Here is a 15,493-nt window from a genome sequence, read left to right as displayed (position 1 = left end):
CATTTGTGTACATGAAATTTGCATAGAAAGTAGATTAAGTTTACGATAAAGCAAAGAGTTTTATTTGTAAACTCAGATATCCTAGAACTATGTCTTTAAAAGTTATATATATATATATATATATATATATATTGCTGAATATTATCATTCATGAACGTATACATTTTTTCCAGAAGTGTCTGACATATCCTAAATAAATGGTATACAGTTTCAGTTTGAACTTGGCAAAAATCATTATCTTACAGCTTTATATTTCTTCATAAAATGTTTGACAGGGTAAAATGTATATATTTATTTAAAATAGACTTCTTTAACTTTAAAATTAAGAAAATATGTTTGTTGAAGGGACCAACTCTTCTACTTATTCAGATTATGAAATAATCCATTCCAGTAAGAAATTATAGGTGGTACAGAGAAAATATTTTATTTAATACTTTGTAATTTTAATTTTTTTGATCATAGAAACATATTTGACCTATAAGAGTTTCTTTTGGTTCAGGAGAGGATGCATATAAGTGTGGTATAATTAATAGCATTGCTGCAAGATTGTTTTTGTATTTATGACCCTGGAGTGTCAGTTGTAATATTTGTGTTTAGCCTGTAGAGGGCACTACAGCTCTACTATCCGGGTTTTGGGATGAGATTACTAAAAACTTATATAGCCTACTAATACATATTTTTATGAATGTTCTTCGAAATCTGAAAATGACACACTTAAACACTGTCTAATGCAGTGGTTCTCAAACTGTAGAGGCTCTGAGATGGGCCACCCCAGTTTAATGGGATTTTATAAAAGTAAGTAATTTACCATACATTCTGTGTAATTAAATCTCAGAAAAATACGGCTACTAACTAACAGCACTACATTGAATAATTCAATGTTTTGTTTAATTCAAATTTTAGGTTTTGCAATGTTTTATGTCATGAATTTTCTTTGGGTGGGGCACGAAGGGATGCACCGTATGGGGGACAGCACACTAAAAAAGTTTAAGAACCACTAGTCTAAAGGTTATAATAATTAGTAAGACTGAAAATAAATGTGAAAAATACATTGAAAGTGAACCTTCCCAAATGAAAACCGTGATCATCAGGGGTCTCATTTATAAAGCGTGCATATGCCATTTTCCACGCAAAGGTTGTGTATTAAAATCTATTAACCCTTGGTGTTCATATTTTTGTTACTTAGACAATGTTTGTGGGTCTGGTGGACCCAGAACATTATACGTATCTTAAACCAATGCAGTCATACAAATTTATGTAATATTGTTTACAGATGTTTACTTTAGCGTTATTGCAAGTAATATAGACAGAATTTATGGTTAATATTTGTCATTTACCACTGGCAGAGGACTATTTATAAATTAAAGTGCCATTCGTTTTTGTAATAATATGAAATAAGAGAAAAAAATTATATTCTCCTCCAGATATTGGGGATAAACATGTTTATCTTAAATAAGTATAAATTAAACAAAGTTTTTCATTACTGTTGATGTTTTTTTGAACTTTTTGAAGTTGTACACATTTTTGGCAGTCTACACAGCACAGTCTACATCATCCACACTGAACACATAACCTGTTCATGCCAGCCAACACAACACATAAGAAGCAAATTTTTACGGTGAAGTTGTGTTGCGTATGCATTTCTTGCATTTTATACATATATATTGTGTCCATCTTATGTCCACACACATTGCGGTACAATGTGTTGCTATTGGCCACAACTTAGAATGATGAAAATACAGGGATCATATTTTACTTTCTCTATTATTCACTATCTCTCACACACTCATGCACACACAGGGCTTGCAGGGTGGGGTTTGAGGATAATTCATGTACACACACTTGCATGGGATCTGTGATTTATAAAGGGAACATTGCTTTAAGGGTGTTTTCACATATAGTTCATTTTAAAAGAACCAAACCCAGTTCACTTAAAGTGAACCAGAAAAGTAACTAGCTGAATGTGACCTCAGTCCTTTTGGGCTTCACAATATAGTGGACTCAAAAGAGGACCCAGTTCTTTTTTTAGTCCTCTTCAGAACTGAAGTGATCTCAGACCTTTTCTTGTTCACATCACAACTTCATAATAACTCACCCCAGCTTTCTGTGCAGCAGTTTATTTTGATACAATGTCAAAATGCTTTTGGGTCCTTTTAGGGGGGTCTGGGATCACTTGGTTTGTTCACATATACACCCTGAACTGCTCTGAGAGCGTTTGGAGGGCTCAAACGAACTAGATGTGAAAACACCCTTAGTCTTAATATTTTTTAGCGTATCCCATTTTTGGCTTTTGTGCATACGTAGACTTTTATAACGATCCTACGCACAGTTTTATGACTCCAAATACATTTATATTTGATGTGCAGTGCATTGATGTTCACTTTTAACATAAATTATAAGCACATTGTTTCATTATTTTAAAAGTTTAGTATGCTAAACGTTCTGTAAAACCAAATGGGGTATAATCCTAATTTTACAGATTAAACATCTAACACACACTCTCTATCATCTCAGAGTGTGACCACACCCATTCATTTATTATGTGTTTGACAATCTAACAGTTCTGTTTTGTTAGTCTGTGATCCAAAACTAATGGAGAATTCATAAAAAACTGGCATATGGAGCCGTCATCCACAGACTGACCCATTAAGACTGACTATGATACGATATATTTCTCTTTCTTGATATACAGATGATTGCTTTGTGACACAGCATGAGTATTATTGTGATCGCTGATGTGTGTGACGCTCACAAACACATTGCTTGAGACGTTCATTCATACAGACATGCGAAGTTCATTAGAAGAATGTTAGCCAAGCCTGTTGGTCTGTCTGTCTGTCTGTCTGTCTGAGTCAGCGAGGATATCCCGCTGTGAAGAAACAGAGAGCGAGTGATTCATCAGACCAATGAGCCAGATTCATGAGAAGTAAGGTAGAACTGCGTTTGAACTTTCACTCCCCGATGTTTAAGGCATGAGTCCGTATGCCTGCTGACTTTCACTTCCACTTATGCGTGGGTAGTTCTTGTACCTTCAGATGTCACCTGTAATAAAGAATATGCTTGAAATTTGAGGAAGTATTTTTATGAAAGGGTATAGCAGTGTTTGTTTACAAATTTGGCAGTGCAGTTAACATGAAGAAACCATTTGCTTTCAGCTAAGGTGACCAGATAAAAAAAAAAAACAGGGACATTTCCAAGTTCAATGATCAAAATATCACTAAAATCTCATTTGTTATTATCTATGAATGTCTTTATTGTCTTCAAATGTAATTAATTTCTGTAAATTAAATTATTTGTATTATTTTTTTTACAATGCACAGATATGATATTATCTTTCCACATAAAAAAATCTGATAATTTACCCCCATGTCAAGATGATAAAGTCTTTCTTTGTTCAGTCAAGTAGAAATTAAGTTTTTTTAAGGAAAACATTTTAAACCACAACTTCTCGTCTTGCACTTACTGTGTGACAGGTTAGAATGTTAAAACGTAATTTCTTCTCGACTCAACAAAGAAAGACATAAACATCTTGGATGACATAGAGTTGGGTTAATTATCTGGATTTTTTATGAAAGTGCAATATTCCTTTCGGTTGATATCATAGCAGTGTATACGTGGAACAGAAAATATATATATATTTTTTAATTATTCCTTTATTTAACCAGGTTAAAACTTTCTGAGATTAAAAATCTCTTTTACAGAAGTGACCTGGCCAGGTTGAGCAGCACAGTAATAAAGTAAAAAAAAAATGTAAGTATAAAATAAACATTGCAGACAGAGTATATATATATACACATCATTAGTACAAATTAAAAACATTTACAATTCATTTCTTCCTTTAACAGCTCAATAACAAGAGATTTAAAAATATTCATTGACACTAGGGTAGCTAGTTTAATGGTATTCTGTAAAAAGTTCCAATCGCTGGGTGCTGCATACCAAAATGCTTGTTTTCCAAATTCAGTTCGTAAAGACGGTACTAAAAGAATAATGCAAATTGTAAACAAATTTACACAAAACAAAATGCTCAATACCCCCTGCTGAAAAAAACAGCATACCAGCAAGACCAGCATATGTTGTGTTTTGGTGTTGATTTTCTGGTGACCACCGGCTAAACCAGCATCAGCACCAGCACTCGCACCAGCTAAACCAGCACCGAAACACAACATATGCTGGTCTTGCTGGTATGCTGTTTTTTCAGCAGGGGGTATTAAGCATTTTGTTTTGTGTAAAGAGTAACAAGAGGGCAGCAGAGAGGTGGAGATCATGCACTTTACAAAGAATGTATTAGAATTACTTTAAATGTATTTCTATAACACTTTTGAAAAAAATATTGTTGCATTGTTGCAGAAAATGTACAATAAATACATGTTAGTAGTATATAGACAGTAGATAGGTGTAATGACACGCTAGGAGACGGAAGCAGTTGCAGGTGAAAACACAAATGTATTAAATTTATAGGGAAATAACTGCTCATACCCCCACCTCTGACACATCGACCTCCACTATGAACTGACGTGAGCAATCAGGGGTAACAAGAATGGGAGCTGAAACGAAGCAGCTTTTAAGTTTGGCAAACGCAGCCCCGGCTGCGTCTGACCACCTGAACGTCAAACTAGGGGAGGTCAAGGCGGTCAGAGGTGCAGCTAGTTGGCTGAAATTGCGAATAAAACGCAGATAAAAATTGGCAAACCCCAGAAATCTCTGCAGGGCCTTGCAAGACTCTGGGGATGGCCAATCTACCACAGCCTTAACTTTGTCAGGATCCATGCGAACACCCGCAGTCTAAATGATGTGTCCTAGAAAAGAAACAGACTGCGCATGAAAAACGCATTTTTCCGCCTTGACAAAAGCCCATTCTCTAGCAACCGCAGAAGCACTCGTTGTACGTGTTGCAAATGTTCCTGGAGAGACGAAGAAAAAAATCAATATGTCATCCAGGTAGAAATATATGAACTGATCTACCATGTCTCCCAACAAATCATTAACGAGTGCTTGAAAGACCGCAGGCAAGTTCGTTAGCCCAAAAGTCATAACGCAGTACTCAAAATGGCCTCTAGGGGTGTTAAAAGCAGTCTTGCATTCATCCCCCTCCCTAATGCGGAACAAATGATAAGCATTACTTAGTCCAATTTAGTGAAGAGAGATGCTCCCTGCAACCTCTCGAAAGCTGAAGACATCAACGGCAAAGGATAAGTATTCTTTACCGTTATGTTATTCAGCCCTCGGTAGTCAATGCAAGGTCGCAAGGATTCGTCCTTCTTCCCCACAAAAAGAACCCCGCCCCCACTGAAGAAGAAGGTGGCCGGATGAACCCCATTGCTATAGAATAAGAAATATATTTCTCCATGGCCTCCATCTCCGGAACAGACAGAGAGTATAACTTGCCTTTAGGCGGAATCGTACCTGGCAATAAATCTATAGCACAGTCATAGGGACGGTAAGGAGGGAGAGAATCAGCCTGAGACTTACTGAACACCTCCTTCAGGTCGTGGTACTCCGCGGGCACATTAGACAAATCCACTGCTTCCCCTTGAAACACAGACTCAGAAACAGTAAGACAGGCAGAGACAAGACAAGACTTATGACACTCCTCGCTCCAGCTGGTGACGGAACCCAGTTTCCAGTCTATTTTGGGGTTGTGCGTGTGGAGCCAAGGATGTCCAAGGACGACGGGAGAGAGAGAAGAGTCCGTGATAAAAAAGTAAATCTTCTCGGTGTGGTTGCCTGAGGTGATGAGAGTGACGGGTACAGTGGTGTGTTTGATGGTGGGTAGTTAATGTCCATTAAGAACGAAAGGTACAATCTGGTGGGTGAAAGGAATGAAAGGAATCTGAAGCTTACGTGCCAGTGAACGGTCGATGAAATTCCCCTCAGCCCTGGAGTCCAGAAGTGCGTGGTCGGTGTGTGAATGAGTGGACCACCGTAGTCTCACTGGGAGGAGAGTAGATTTGGTCGAGGTCTTGAGAGCAGAGATCCCGCCCGATAGTAGCCTCCGTCTTACTACTGGGCTTGGTATTTTACAGGACACCGTTGAAACTGATGCCCCGCTTCACCACAGTACAAACACAGTACCTGGGGTCTCCGCCGGTTCTTCTCCTCCCGGGAAAGTGAGCTCGACCCACCTGCATGGGCTCCGGATCTGGGAAAACGATGGTGGAGATCTCGCTGGAGGGGCTGTTGGACTCAGGTCTACGAGGTATGACAGAGGATGTCTTCCTTCTAGTGTCTTGGGGAAGATAGCCAAATCCACAAGACCATTGAGAAATGAGGGAAGTTCCACGGTTATTATCTCCCGTTGGATCCGATCCACTAGCCCATGCAGGAAATGATCCCACTGTGCCTCCTCGTTCCACCTATACTCCGCTGCCAGGGTACGGAACTCGATGGCATAATCCGAGACCGATCGGTCGTCCTGTCGGAGCTCGGAGAGGAGTCTAGCAGTTCTCTCCCGGCGACGGACATTCGAATACCCTCTCCATCTCTTCCGAAAGGAGGGCGAACGAGGAGCAGCAGATGTCTCTATTCTCTCACACCGCCGTCCCCCAGAGGGCAGCCTTACCCGTAAGTAGCGATAGCGTGAAAGCCATTTCCGTTTCTTTGAGGCAGAAAGTTCTGAGCTGTTGAGCAACGTGAAGAGAACAGGGAGACAAAAAAGTGCGACAGTAGTTGGGCTCACTGGAATATTTTTAGGGAATGGGTAGACGGGGCTCAGGAAGAAAACTACCCCCTGGAGGTGAAAATGATGCAGGCAGCGTGGGCGGCGCAGTGGGTAGCGGTTTGTGTTGTGATCGCTGGGAGAGCTCCGACGCCTTTCCACCATTGCATGGACGGCCTTACGCATTTCTTCAATGGATTTATCTTGATGATCCATTCTTTGCAGGGTACGTTGGAGGAAATCCTCTAATGTAGAGGTGGGTTGATCTCCTGCTGCTTCCATGTTGGCCAGATCCTTCTGTAATGACACGCTAGGAGATGGAAGCAGTTGCAGGTGAAAACACAAATTTATTAAATCACACAGAGTAAAAAAATGACACGATGGATGACCAGGCAGGAAAAAGTCCAGTGTTGTTGGCAAAGGTGGCGAATGACAACGGTGGTGAGTTGGTGAGGATGATGTTGATGGTGGCGTTGGTGGAGTGGTGAGCAGTGGTGTAAATCCAGGCTGAACACGGGAACATCCACACGAAAACGACAGCTATAACATACAATCCAACTCGAAGACACGGTAATCCAAACACGACGACACAGTGATCCAAACAATACGAGAACTGAATAAAGAGTGAGGATCTGGCGGGGAACAGAAAGTCATGTGAGTATTTATGAAGAGAATGTTATGATGAGCAGCTGGAGTGAGACAATCAACAAACAGGTGAACGGGATGAGGCTGATGAGCACATGGCAGAGCGGTAAGTAAACACACACACACACACACACACACACAAACACATGACAAGGAGGAAACAATGGATTTCCTACCGTGACAATAGGAATTAATATAACATTATGAAATATAAAGAATATAGGGTTTTTATACAATGTTTATTATATTACACAATATAATATACAGTATACGATCTATATTAGTGAAACTTATTCAAGTGCTTGCACAGTACCAATAATTTTTATGGGATTATCAAGACAGCATACTTAGATTGTAGGCTATATACTTTTGCATAATATACACTGTAAAAAGTTAAAGTTGGATCAAATTATTGATATTGCCTTAAAAATTGATACTTTTCAACTTAAAGCAACACTATGTAGTTTCCATGTAAAAATGACTTACAGCTCCCCCATGTGGTTGAAAAGCACAACAATGCCTAGTATCAGACACTCTTGGCCCTGTCCCAAATGGCGCACTTCATGTGGACTTTCGGTCTCGTGGCCTTAAGTTGCGCGTGCTCGCTTAGTCCACGAGTCCGTAGGGTGTCCCATCTGTCATTTTTGCGCTCTGAAGTGTGCTCATCAGCGCCTCCTTTGCCCCCTTGATGCGGTCTTCAGCGAAGCCCGCACTGCAGCAGGCTTCGCGCACTTTGCCAACCCAGAAGTCCTTGCGAACGACCAATCATATGACAGATGGGAGTAGTTGACGCTGATGAGCAAGCAAGCATGTCAAACCAGAAAATATTTAAGTGTAAGTAACATGTACAGTTTGTAACTGTGTAACGTAACACGTCAATAACCTATTTCATCGTTTGTACAATTGAGTGTTATCGCCAACATGTGGTTACACTGTATTAGAATGCACGCTGAATAATACGAGAGCATTACAGTTGTATAAAGATATACAAGCAATAAATGAGCATAAAATTAAAATTTCAACGTGCCAAAAAATCTTACAAACACTCACACATTGTCATTCTTTAATTTGTAGGATTTTAAGTTCAAATGTAACAGTGAAGGCTATAAACTGTAATATGTGATGATGTGTGTGCTTAATGGTATGATGGCATAAATCTGTTAAAATAGGAATTGTACAGAATGTAAAGATATTTTTTTGTTACATAAAGTGAGAATAAATGTTTCTATTCTACTCAAGGGACAGATGATATGACATTTCTGTTTATTCGGCTGCGCATGGAGAAGGATAAGGTGTTCACAGGGATGAGGAATTCATCTGCTCAAGGGTTTGAGTAAGTGTAAAATGTACTCTTTGCTTTTGGAATTAAGATACTGAACTGCTTATATTCATCGATGTTCTGTCTGTTAGGGAGATCGTTAAGGACATGGGCCTGCAAGGGCGACTCACTCCACAGCAAGCTAAAAAAAAAAAAGGGAAAACCTTAAAAGAAAATTCAAAGTATTTTAAATACACTCCCTACAAATAGCATTCTATTATACATTTTACACCAAATAAGCCAGTGCAGGCTGTAATTCATACAAGTGTTTATATGTTAATTTGTTTATAATACTGTTGTAGGATTTGTGCCTGCCCAAGACAGGATCTGGAACCGATGAAGGGGAGGTGACTGCAGCATCATGGCCTTTTTTTGAGGCCATGCATGAAGCTATTGGCCAAAGACCAAGTGTAATGCCTGTGGCTACCTTTTCTTCTGGTCCCAGTGCACAGATTTCACCAGCAGTCATGTCAGGTCCCTCTGGTGCCGTAGCGGCTGATGATGTGCACCCTGCCTGTAGTCCTGCTGAAACAGAGGAGCAGGATGTTGCCAGACCAGGGCCATCAGGGGTGCATGACAGTGTAGCGTCCTCAACAGCAGAGGAAATTCCCAGGCCATCAAACAGGGCAAGTGGAGGGAAGGGGAAAAGCCCCAAAAAAAGAAAGAGGCAAAGTGATTTGAGTTCTCTGGAACTCATTAAGGAAATGGCACAGAAACAAGCCCAGCATCAGATGGAGGCAGATGCAAAAGAGGAAGAGCGGTTTCAGAGGGCAGAGAGGCAGATGGATCAGATGCTTAGTGTTTTAACTAAACTGGTCGATCATGTTACAAAAACATGAGTTGAGCAACATGTATATCACACCTGTTTAACATTTGGCAGGAATTAATTTTGGTAGAGCGTCATGTTGCATTTTGTAAGTTATTTTTCATTCAGCTGTTCTACTGTTTATACTACTGTTTTGTGTTTATATTTTTACAGGTGTATATAGTTAATAAATGTTCTTGATACTTCGAAATGGCTTTGTGTATACCTTACATAAGTATTTTATTAAGAAGTTGCTTTAAATTTTCACAATGAAGATAATACAAGATAATAAAATGTAAGTTTATAACACTTAGTAATATACCAATCACTATGAAAAGATATGTAGATGAAAAATAAACACAAAAGGGTACTGAATAAACAAATTTATTGAAAATTCTTACAATTTACAAAAAAAATATAATCCACATACACTTAATTAGTAAAGTTTTTGTATGTAACATAAGTACAAATTCATGTTTATACAGTTTACTTTGTTATGTAGAACAAAAGGATTTCACCAAACTGCACCTGAAGGTAACAAAATAAATAGAATAAATGTAGCACAAACAGTATCTGTTGATCAGTCAGTGTCACCTGCTAAAACAATGTTTTGTAGTTTCAGTACAGTGCAGTACAGTGAACAGTTTTTAAAGTCCAATACAAACTGAGGTAATACTTTTTTCAGCAGCATTATCACTCCGAAGTAAACAAACCGAAAGACAAAACAGTACTTGTAAATTTACAAATAAGGTCAGGCAGTGTAATACTGAATTTGTGTAGTACTTTTTTTAAGTGCATAACATCAAATGCTCAAGTACAACACAAAATTAAGTTCATATACGTCTTATAAATAAAACGAGCTAACAATAAAAGTACAGTACCTGGGCAGGAAGGAATTTCAAAATTCATTAACATCACAGTGTGTAATCATGTTCCATCAGTGGATGCTGCACACCAAGAGGAGCAGAAACCCGTGCTGCCAGTCTATCCCTGAACTGGACTGCAGACCTATCAACGGGGTCCGCTGCATCAGGTGGTGGTGGTGGGCAGGGGGGATCAGCATCCTGTGCATCGTCCGGCTCAAGCACATCACCATTCGTTAAACACACATTATGCAGGAATGCACATGCGATTACCACCTGCGTACAGAAGCCGACTTTTACCTCTAAAGCAGAGAACAATGTTCTCCTCCACCTTGCTTTCATCATCCCAAAAGCTCGCTCGATTACTATTCGGCCTCGTGAATGGCATCGATTGAACCTTTCCTCCACTGGTCCTTGTAAGGGCAGCTTATATGGCGTAACAACTCGAATTGGCCTATCAATACTTGGATACCCACCGTCACCTAGAAGAAAGTAACCAGCTGGGGGATATTCAGCATTGTAATAAAGTGGACTGTTCTTAAAAACACGAGTGTCCTGAACAGATCCAGGGTAGCCCACAAAAATATTAAGAAATCGACCTGTTGAGTCACACACTGCCTGCATTTGGATGCTATAATACTGTTTGTAATTGAAGTATTCCTCTTTATTCCGGCCAGGTGGTTTAATTCTTATGTGGCATCCATCAATTGCTCCCACCGCGTTTTGGAACGCAGGATGCCGTGCCAGTTGCACAAATCCAAGGCCAATGGTATGAAGTTGTTCTGGACGAGGATAACAAATAACCCAGCCTGCTGCCACTGCATTCTTTATTTCCCTGGCGATTTTATGCACAACTCTGCACACGGTTGATTTGGGAATAGAAAAGGTCCGCCCCGTGACTCTGTAAGACAGTGCGTGTGCAAGCCAGTAAAGAAAAATAAGGACTTCCAAGTGTTTTCCCCATCCATGGTCATGCGTGTTCATGTCCATAAGAATTTGAATTAGACTGCTGACTGACTTTCTGTTGAGCCGGAAGTCTGGCCGCATATCTTTTTCGGCATCAAAATAAATTTGGAGCACGGGCATGGACCGATTTAACCCCGTATATCGAAACAGTCGGCTGACCTGTAAAGCAAAATAAATAAATAAATAATCAACTTAATGCACTCGTGACTTCTGACAAATTTAACGTAGCCAATAATTATATTTCCTAGTGTACCTCTTGCTCTGTGTATGCCACCAGCATTTGAATAAATGAAAAAAAACACTCTCTTTTGCGACGTTGGAGCTGACGACGGCGATATGGCTGCATTGATAGCCATTTTGCAAGCACAAAAGTAAAAACAACTACAGGCAACATTTTTCTCCCACCAGAATTGCAACGCCTATCCGAAACCATAACTATTTCCGACGTGACGCTCAAGTCTGTCCCAAAATACGACTTCGGTGCGCCCTCTGGACTCGCATCAAGGGTCCCTAAAGTCTGGACTACGTGATGTCATCAAAGTGTGGACTCTGAGGAGGACCACAAGTCCGGAGTGTGCCATTTGGGACAGGGCCTTTCTGCAGGGAGGGGGAGGGGCGGGGCTGTGTTTCCTACCCTCCACCACCACCTTAAGAGTGTGCTTGTAGCAGCTAGGAGGCTGCTCAGGTTGCAGCAACAGTACAATTTGTCCAGTTAAAAGTTGTTCTATCACTGAAATAATTTTAGAAACATTATTTAAAGGTAAAAAAAACTACATAGTGTTGCTTTAAATTATCTCAGTTTAAGTGAAATAATTAAAGTTAAAAAATGTTAAATATTAGGTGTTACCAATTGAAGTAAGTTTTTTAAATAGAGCCATTTTGTGTTTTACAGTTTATGATAGGTAAATAAAATACCATAAAATGTAAATAAAATCTACAATAGCATTATCAACCCCAAAAATGTGAAGTACACTCTAAAAAGGGCTGGGTTATTATTGACCCATAATGGGTAAATATTGGACAGAACACGTGCTGGGTTAAAAATTGACCCAATGCTGGGTTATTTTAACCCAACTGCTGGGTTATTATACCCAATGGTTGCATAAAACAACCCAGCATTGGGTCATTTTTGACCCAGCCTGGGGTCATTTTTAACCCAGCACGTGTTCTGTCCAATATTTACCCATTATGGGTCAAAAATAACCAAGCCATTTTTAGAGTTTATCTACAAGATTTCAGTGACACCATTACATGTAAAGTGATATTAATAGAGAATAAAACCCTGACCCAAAACACAATGTTAGCAGTGAGCAAGCCAAAGGTGAAAGTGACAAAGATGGCAAAAATTACAATGGGTTCAAGTGGAGAAATCCAACTTAACTTGATCATCTTGTTCTGACTTGATCAGTGTTTGCAAACTTTAGTCTTTTCTTTATAAACAGCTTGTGAGTAAAATCAAATGATGTGATTCATCATTTTAATTTTTTTAATTTCATTAACACATTGAAACTCCATATATGTAATACTTCCCAAAATATTTTTGTATAAAGTTAAGGCTGAAAACTAATTTATTAATAAATTCAAAATATAAAGTTTCACTAGATAGGACGTTAATGTGTTAGGCCTGTAAGTGGTGTTTAAGTTGAGTGCAGGATAGCATACATAAGGTGGGGCAAGTTGCTTTCTTTATTAGTCACTTTGTAAACTATTAAAAATACAAATTTTTTGAACTGACACTAGTTTATCAGGCAGGTGATAAGAAAGGCTTTACTAAGGTAAGGCTGAGGCTTCACTTCATTCATAGAGATCATTATTTTCAATGTTTTTGGTCACAATGTATTTACTTTTGTTGCCGTGACTTAGTTGCAAAACATAAACGTTGCAATAATTAGGGGCAATTCTAGGTTTTTAAAGAGCACCAATTATGCTAATAAATTGGCACGTTAGCACGTTATTGCAATATCCCATAGTACATACATGTTATTAAAACTTGAACTAATGCATTGTGAGTCTTATAAATTGCTTACATACCTCACCGATTTCCCACTGTCTGGAAAACGCTTGGTTTAGTTCCTGTCTCCGCCTCCCAAAATGTCTAGTGTAATCGGATTGGTCAGATGACTACTCAACTGTTATTGGTCAGCTGGGTTCAGCGTGTGTTTGAAAGGTTACGCCCCTGACTACGCGTGGGTTGACACAGATTCTGACTGAGACTCACAGCCTCAGAGGCAACGTAAACAAGCGCTATATTTCTCTATAAACGATGGTGTCTGTACTGCCTTACCACTTCGAGCTCGATCCAGAGAGTTCATACGGCCGTTACGATATAAACGATCTCCTTCAATGAACGCGATTGGATTTAACTTTTTTAGGTGTCCTTAGCTCTGCCAGAATGCTAAACGAAGACGAAAATGTGTTGCAAAGACATCCAAAAGGTAATTATAACGTACTACATAACTATATGGAAACACCAAATGTAGCACATAGAAAGTATTTGTTGAAATGATTATAAAACGATTTCACTTGGTAATTTCTACATTATTTTACTCTAGTAAAATTTATTATAAAAGCCTGCTTACATACTCTATTACTGTGCAAACTATATGGAAACACCAAATGTAGCACATATAAAGTATTTGTTAAAATGATTATAAAACGATTTCACTTGGTAATTTCTACATTATTTTACTATAGTAAACTTAATTATAAAATACTGCTTACATACTATTTTACTGTGCAAACTATATGGAAACACCAAATGTAGCACAAAGAAAGTATTAATTGAAATGAATGTGAGTTCTACATTATTTTACTATGGTAAACTTTATTATGAAAGACTGGGCTATGTTTTTACTTACTAGGTTTTAAGGAGAATGCAACATGTTCCAGGGCCTCTTACCTGCGTGATTCATCATCCAGGTTTTGCACAAATTGTCTAAATCCCTACACACAGAACATTTATTGTACCGACTATAAGCCTTTGAGGTGCAGGACTAGAGTAAGTTTTATTACATTTTTAAACCAATAACACTAAAGTATCATTATAGTAACAAAGTACCCAAAAGAACAAAAGATGTAACTTTAAAGAAAATATAATAGTCAGTCAAAAGTTTTTTTTATTTATTACAAATATATATTTAAATGTTAAACAATATATAAATAAACATACTTTAGTAACCATATTGTGCTCTTGTTTCAAAAATTGTTCAATTCATTTCTTACAGCTATCTATTCAGATAAATGGCATATCAAAGCTTTGTCAGCTGGTGCTATTTAAGATGACACTATAAGGTTATCATCCTGTCGTGTGTTGTTCTCCAGATACGCTTGGAGCTTCCTGATCAGATCGGTCACAATTTTGGCTTTCGACGACCCCTGCACTGAAGATGGCATGCAATCACGTCCTCCTTTGAAGGTCTCTCAAACTGTGATGCCAGGTCCATTGGAATCAGGGCTTCCTTCAACTTATCTTCAAATACCTCATCAAACACAAGCCTGATCACATCATCCACATAACTGTAGAAATATTTCAGTCAATAAATCTTTTGTTTTGATCATTTATTTCCCTGCTTCATACATTAAGTTTTTAATTATGAATGTATTTGAAATAAAACATTACTGCTTACGGTATGTCACTTGTGTGTTTTGGGAACATAGCCTTGTACTTTCCCTCTCCTGCTTTTGTTACGGCATGGTGACATTGTAATGGATGGCTGCAAGGTACAAATACCTGTAAAATATAAACAAGCAATTAATTTATTGTAAAAGTAAATACTACTTTATTTAACACAGTTACTAAAATACTTAAATACCTGCACAGCATTCCAATAAATGAGAAAATAAATTTTTTTTTGCTGCAAATCTGAAATCTCAGGCTACGGACAGCAAAGGCATCCACTGATGATGGTGATGGAAACATTGTGAAACGATGCTACTGCCTGGGTTCCTATTATTATGCAGAGAAAAAAAACTTTATACATCTAAGACTGGTAGTGGTATCACTAGCTAAATACATCATTTGTGTTACACACCTTTGCTCCTCATATGCCAGTCTGACTCCTTGTACTGTGTGTAATGATGTTGCATGTTTGCATACAGTGTAGAAGGATGTGTCCAGCTGCGAATCTAGGATATAGACAAATAAAACAAACATGTATTCAGTCAAAAAGAAATATTATAACAATAGAGTACAACGACTATAACTCGTTAGACTATTCATTAAAACGTAAATGTATTAC

The 15,493-nt window shown here is 38.5% G+C and overlaps 2 long non-coding RNA genes across 3 annotated transcripts in view; one reads left to right on the top strand and one right to left on the bottom strand.

The window, feature by feature from the left end:
* The window catches only part of LOC135770551 (uncharacterized), a 78,036-nt gene that overhangs the window by 61,544 nt on the left and 999 nt on the right, over nt 1–15,493 (bottom strand). Inside the window, exons 2-4 of one of the 2 annotated variants that reach the window (XR_012337229.1) lie at nt 15,287–15,380; nt 15,068–15,201; nt 14,882–14,985 (exon numbers count right to left, since the gene is read on the bottom strand). This is a non-coding gene — a long non-coding RNA (uncharacterized lncRNA). The remainder of the gene's footprint in view (nt 1–14,881; nt 14,986–15,067; nt 15,202–15,286; nt 15,381–15,493) is intronic. The other variant, XR_012337228.1, reaches the window with a different exon arrangement.
* LOC135770550 (uncharacterized) lies at nt 13,516–14,761 on the top strand. Its single transcript, XR_010542688.2, has 3 exons — nt 13,516–13,690; nt 14,117–14,253; nt 14,577–14,761. It is a non-coding gene; the product is annotated as an uncharacterized lncRNA (long non-coding RNA).

The sequence above is a fragment of the Paramisgurnus dabryanus genome, chromosome 8, assembly GCF_030506205.2.
Source record: "Paramisgurnus dabryanus chromosome 8, PD_genome_1.1, whole genome shotgun sequence".
Classification (NCBI taxonomy): Eukaryota; Metazoa; Chordata; class Actinopteri; order Cypriniformes; family Cobitidae; genus Paramisgurnus; species Paramisgurnus dabryanus.
Note: the sequence above shows the minus strand (reverse complement) of the source record. Positions and strands in the feature narration are given on the sequence as shown.